Source organism: Mus caroli, unplaced genomic scaffold, assembly GCF_978045245.1.
Source record: "Mus caroli unplaced genomic scaffold, Mus_caroli_1 scaffold_10, whole genome shotgun sequence".
Taxonomy (NCBI): domain Eukaryota; kingdom Metazoa; phylum Chordata; class Mammalia; order Rodentia; family Muridae; genus Mus; species Mus caroli.
Window position 1 is genome coordinate 43,315,639 of NW_028227265.1, and position 6,697 is coordinate 43,322,335.

A 6,697-nucleotide genomic window follows, 5' to 3' on the forward strand; every position below is an offset into this window, starting at 1 on the left:
GCAATGAAGGCCACAGATGTGTGGCTTAAACAGTGTCAAACTCATTGTCTCACAGTTCTAAATACAGGAAGTATGAGATGGAGGGTGGACAGTCTGGTTTGTTTCTGTTTTCTGATATCCCTCTCCTTGGCCAGTGGATGTCTTTATCAGTTGCTCTTTGTGTTGTCATATCCCGTTGCCTGACAGAAACAATCTAAGGGGCTGAAGAGCATTCCTTCACAGGTTTCAACCCATCATGGGAAGGGGAGTGCGGAAGATTGCAGTAGCTCACATTACAGGAGACTTGAAGAAAGGGGGGGGGTTTGCTGTAGGAAGGAACCTTGGTAGAGTACAGCCGAGAGAGAGAGAGAGAGAGAGAGAGAGAGAGAGAGAGAGAGAGAGAGAGAGAGAGAATATAAAAGGTACCTGGGTAGGGTACAGCTACCAGGACACAGTTCCAGGGACTTAATTCCTCCATCAAGACCCCACCTTCCATTAAACACTCACACTCCCATAGTCTATTCAAATTTGAGGTTAGGCTCATTGAGAACCTTCTGGAAACATCCTGGCAGGCACACCCAGAGGGTGTGACATTCTTAAGCTGACAATCAAGATTCCTGCATCACAAGTCATTGTCTCCCAGTTCCTTCATCAGCTATGTCTGTGCCCCAAGTTCCTTTCATTGTACAGACCTCAGCTCTATGAGATAGTATCCACTGTAATGACCCCACTTTAATTTACTTACCTCTTTAGGAAAAATATAGGACAAAACAGCTACCACCAGATTGGGAAAAGATCTTTTCCAATCCTATATCCAATAGAGGACTAATATCCAATATATACAAAGAACTCAAAAAAGTTAAACTCTGTTAAAAATTGGGTACAGAGCTAAACAAAGAATTCTCAACTGAGGAAACTTGAATGGCAAAAAAGCACCTTCAACTTTCTTAGTCATCAGGGAAATGCAAATCAAAACAACCATCAGATTTCACCTCACACCAGTCAGAATGGCTAAGATCAAAAACTCAGGTGACAACACATGCTGGTGAGGATGTGGAGAAAGTGGAACACTCCTCCACCGTTGATGGGATTGCAAGCTGGTACAACTACTTTGGAAATCAGTCTCATGGCTCCTCAGAAAATTGGACAGAGTACTTACTACCTGAGGACCCAGATATACCATTCCTGGGCATATATCCAAAAGATGCTCCAACATATAACAAGGACACACACTCCACTATGTTCATAGAAGCCTTATTTTTAATAGCCAGAAGCTAGAAAGAACCAAGATGTCCTGCAACAGAGGAATGGATACAGAAAATGTATCCATTACATTTACACAATGGAGTACTACTCAGCTATTAAGAACAATGATGCCATGAAATTCTTAGGCAAATGGATGAAACTATAAAATATCACCCTGAGTGAGGTAACCTAATCACAAAAGAACACACATGGTATGCACTCACTGATAAGTGGATATTAGCCCAAAAGCTTGGAATACCCAAGATAGAATTCACAGACCACATGAAGTTCTTAAGGAAGACCAAACTGTGGGTGCTTCAGTCCTTAGAAGTGGGAACAAAATACTCATGGGAGGAAATATGAGGACCAAATGTGGAGCAGATACTGAAGGAAAGGTCAACCAGAGACTGCCCCACCTGGGGATCCATCCTGTATACAGACACAAAACCCAGACACTATTGTGGATGCCAAGAAGTGCTTGCTGACAGAAGCTTGTTATAAGCTGTCTCCTGAGAAGCTCTGTCAGAGCCTGACAAATACAGTGGTGAATACTCACAGCCAACTACTGGACTGAGCACGGGGTCCCCAATGGAGGAGTTAAAAAAAAAGAACTAAAGGAGCTGAAGGGGTTTGCAACTCCATAGGAAGAACAATAATGTCAACCAAACAGACGGTAAGACTCTGGCAAGCCTTACCTACCAAGGACCCTCTGAGTGAACCACATGGAGCCAGGAGCAATGCAAAAGCAAGAGGAATTTATTGTTCCAGTGTTCTGGGATGTCCTGCACCAGAAGGAGAGGCAGCAACCCTAGGCGACCCATTCCATGAGTTTTTATACAGTTTCCAGAGGCAGAATAGAATGACAATCACTAGGCCCAATGTGATTGGCAGAATAGATGACTTTTAAACTGATTGGTCCTTAGGGAATGAGGTAATCAGCCTCTCCCTTATGGAGGGGAGGGTTGCCTACGTGCTTCATGATCTCTCTCTTCCCGGAGGAATGCCTGGTGGAATTTTCCAAAGGTCCTGAGCTGACCTCTTCAAGACTCCCAGAGCTCCCAGGGACTAGACCACCAGCCAGAATACACATAGAGTGACCCATGACTCCAGCCACATATGTAGTGGAGGATGGCCCTATTGGGCATCAGTGGGAGAAGAGGCCCTTCGTCCTGTGAAGGCTCAATGCCCCAGTGTAGGGGAATGCCAGGAGTAGGGGAGGTGGGAGTGGGTGGGTGGGTGGGTCGGGGAGCACCCTCATAGAAGCAGGGGAGCGGGATGGGTTAGGGGTTTTCTGGAGGGGAAATCGGGACAGGGAATAACATTTGAAATGTAAATAAATAAAATATCCAATAAAAGAAAAAACAAAAAGAAAAATATAGCCACATTCTGAATTATAGGACTTTAGACTTCAACATGTCTAAACTAGGGAGAAGACAACCCATAATAGTAAGATACAGTTTATTTTCTGTAGGTATTTATGAGTGGGAATGGAAGGCACAGGATCACAAACACACTGGATATTTTTTTTCAAGAATGAAATCTAGGGCTAGGATGGTAGATCAGGGGTGGAATGCTTACCTAACATACAAAAGGCTCTGGGCTCAACCCCTATCATTAGGGTGATGTATAGAGAAAGAAAGAGACAGAAACACACACACACACACACACACACACACACACACTATGGAGAGAGAGGGAGGGACTAGAGTAGAAAACATAGAATCTATAATCTCTTGAAAACCCACCAGAAATGGAATCTGCCATTCCACACAGGATGCACTTCTGTGGGAAGACCTAAAATGGAGAAAGAATGATCTTATTATTCCCTGTTTTGGTCTCCCTCCCTATGTGTGCAGGAATGAGATTACTATAGCTTTCATTTTATTTACATTCTAATTTCCCCATTCTTTTCTGTTTCCAAGATAATCAGAGACTATGGACAAGGGGTAGAATTGTTAGAGCCAGTGAAGGCTGGAATCTGCCAGTTCCTTTCCCAGATGTAGGTGGGCCTTGTAACTAACAGGCCACTTTCTTTGCAGATGCAGGGAGTGGAAATGGCTGTTCTCTAAAGAAGAAAACACAGAATGAAAAGTGACTCGGGTGTTGCAAATCTCATCTGCCCTGACTTTGATTAAACTGCTGCCCACTGCTTTTTAGGAGATAAATAGTGTTTAACGAGATAGCCCGCACATGCTATCACTCTCCACGTAGACATGGACATTTTTCTGAGCAGATGGAAATCAGCCTGCCAGGAACATCACTTATCCTGATTTGACAACAGCAGGGAGGCTAAGAACGAAACATCAGCTATATCCACAGCTAGCCCTGCTCTGGATCCCTGCCAATGCCCACAGCTAGCCCTGCCCAGGACACCTCTAGAGACACAGTACCCTGTTCTTGTTTTGCTTTGAGGAAAATCTCTGATGATCCTGCTACTGAAAAGCCGCTATGGTTCCTGCCATTTCCTAGTGGATTTGTTGTGGTTTGAATGAGCAATGTCCTCCATAGGCTCATGTATTTAAACACTTAGTCCTCAACTGATGATGCTAATTGGTGTGTGTGTGTATGTGTGTATGTGTAATCTTTAGATAATCCAGCCTTGCTTGAGGAAGTATGTCACTGGGGTGGGTTTGTGAGATTATAGACTTAACCCATTTCCGGTTCTGTCTGTTTCTTACATAGAAGATGTGGTCTCCAGCCATTCTAGATGTTTAGCCCTCTACAACTGTAGGCCAAAAGAACCCCTTCCTTATGTTGCTTGAAGACATGGTGTTTTATCGAAGTAACAGAAAATAAATCAATATAATATTTGGAAGTGGGGAGCCCAGGAATCACCTTCGGTTTGGTGGAAAAAAAATTTTTATCTCCTTCTCAGTCTTCTTCCTCAGCTTCAGCTCACGTCCACCTTCCTTCTTGACAGCTCAGCAACACCCTAAGGTAGTTTCTGATTGTCCCCTCAGACTTGTAATCAGAGGCCTCCTCACCCATCACATTCAGCTCCATTCTCTAGCTGCTTGGGTGAAAAGCTTGGGTCCCTGGACTCCTGGCTTCTTCCGGAACTGCTCATGTAGCCACTGAGGAATCTCTGAAGGCTCTCACCTCAGTTTGTGTCCAGATTCCCCAAGAGCACCGCCTGACTGTTGACATCTCTTGCAAGATGTGCTACTAAGCCTTGTGAGTGGCCTGCAGGCTTCTCTAGTCATTTGCTCCCCCTTGGTCCTGCTTCCCAGCAGTCAGAGTTCATCTTCCTATTGGAAATTAGAGCCTGCTATCCCTCTACTCAGACTTTCAAGGCCAAGTGCTCAGATACATGAACCTGTCTGGGACGTTTCTCATTCAAACACCACACACCTCACTTACTTTACTGTTTATTTTCTGTCTTCTCACCAACCCTTCCCCTTTCCTAAGGAGAAACTGAATTCTATTAAGTGTAAGAATCTTTATGTTGTTCTTGGATGTCTCCTAGCACAGGAAATGATGCCTCAGGTTTTAACAAACAGTTGTTCAATGAGTAAGAACAATAAAGCACTCATCTTTCTAACAAATTTCTTTTTATTCACATTGAATACATTAATTTGGATACATTATCCAAAGTCTCTACTGTTGTTTACAAGAAAATCACCCTTGGCTGAAGGAATAGCCTTCTCAGCATATGGTGGTAACATTTCCAAAGAGGATTCCAAAGAGAATCTTTTATGAATTAAAAAAAAAAATGTATCAATTGTGCATGGCTGCAACTCAAGCGTTCAGTTGGCCGAGGCTTGAGAATCAAGTATGTTCAAGGCTAGCTCATGATACGTAGTGACCTTGTCTAAAACCTGGCAAGGGATGTAATTCAGTGGCAAAGCCCTTGCCTGGCACACATACTTAAGGCCCTGTTTCAATCTTCATCACACACACCTTCATGTGTGTGATGAACAGACATCAACAAATTGATGAAAAGACAGGAAATTCTGTACATCTAACATAGAGTTAGACCACCCTGGGACAAGTTCTTCCTGCCGTCCATGTTAGTAGACATGGAAAGGATAGACTCCAGCCCAGGAAACTCAGCTGGACACCTCTCCTGCCACTCATGAGAAATATAGACTTGGGTATCACCAAGGCTCCCTGTACTTCAGGGTTTTTTTTTGGGGGGGGGGTGTTTGTTTGTTTGTGTTTGTTTTTTAAACCCTAGCTATCCCTATGCCTCAGAGGTTTGAAGATTAAATGAGATACTGAGCATCTCACCCAGCACACAGCCTACATGTCTACACGTGTGAGTACACACTCTTCACAGCCACAGCATCCTGCCGTTCAGACACAGAAGTGTGTATTCTAAGACATGCACACCCTTTCAAACTCACAACCTTCACATTCCTCACAGTTCACCAACGGGCACACATTACCTCTCTCCTCTGAGTGTCGTTTGCCTAATGCTTAGAGCCAGTGGAGAAGACAGGCAGAGGTCCCCTGGTTTTGTGCCCAGCAAATGGCCAGTGAACATCTGTTGTCTCTGGAGCCATGCAAATGTCATTTCTACCTGTGACAGGAGCTCTAGTCTCTGAGCCAGACCAACTCTCTCCTTTTCTCCCTCGATGTCAATAATGACACATAGCCTGCCTCAACAATATTCCTGCTCCCCAGGAATGTTTTGATGAAATAACAAAAGTATGTTTCTAAGGCTTTCTACACATCCAGTCGTATTACTCCTGATCTGGAATTGTCAGGATAAACCGGAACCGTGGGCTCCTGCCAAGCGCTTTCGGAGAAGGAGGATTTTGCCGTATACTTCCTTTCCCTGCACCCCACCCAATCCAGTTCCTCGGTTGCGGTATTGTGCCAGCTGGGCTCGAGTGGTTTAGAAGCAGAAGCTAATTTTAGCTGCCTCCGCAAAGCCCAGGAAAAGGCCCGAGGGTAGAGACGTGAGAAGAAGGTTCCGACAGTATCAGGGAGCTACAGGCAAGGGCGTTATCGGCAGAGTCTTGGAGTCACTCACAGCTTCTGAAACCTTGCATGTTGACAGTAGAGAAAGGAGGAGGACACCTGTGTACCTTGAATTGGGTCTTTCACTGTGAATTGAGACACCAAGAGCAGCAGCTGGCTGCTCGGCCCTGTTATAGTCACATCACAGATCCTTTGTCACTTCTGGTCTTGAGATGGATCTTGTAAACCAGAAGTCTGGCTGCCTCCTGAGTCAGAAATGTTTGGAAACAGTGTCATCCAGTCTCTCACGAGCACACTTCGCTGGCCTTTGCTTTCCTGCGCTAGCTGTGAAAGCTGTGCCGGCTGTAAAACCAGAGTACTCACGTGACCTGTGCCGGGCTCCTCAGAAGTCGTTGTGTCCCATCTGTAAGTCAGCAGCAGCGCAAGGCAGGCCTCCAAGGGACGGTCTGATTCCCCAGACAGATATTTAGAAATAGCGTTTTATCCCTTACCTCGTTTAGAGAGTGTTATATAGTGAGAGCCAAGGTGCAGGTAGAAGAAACCAACT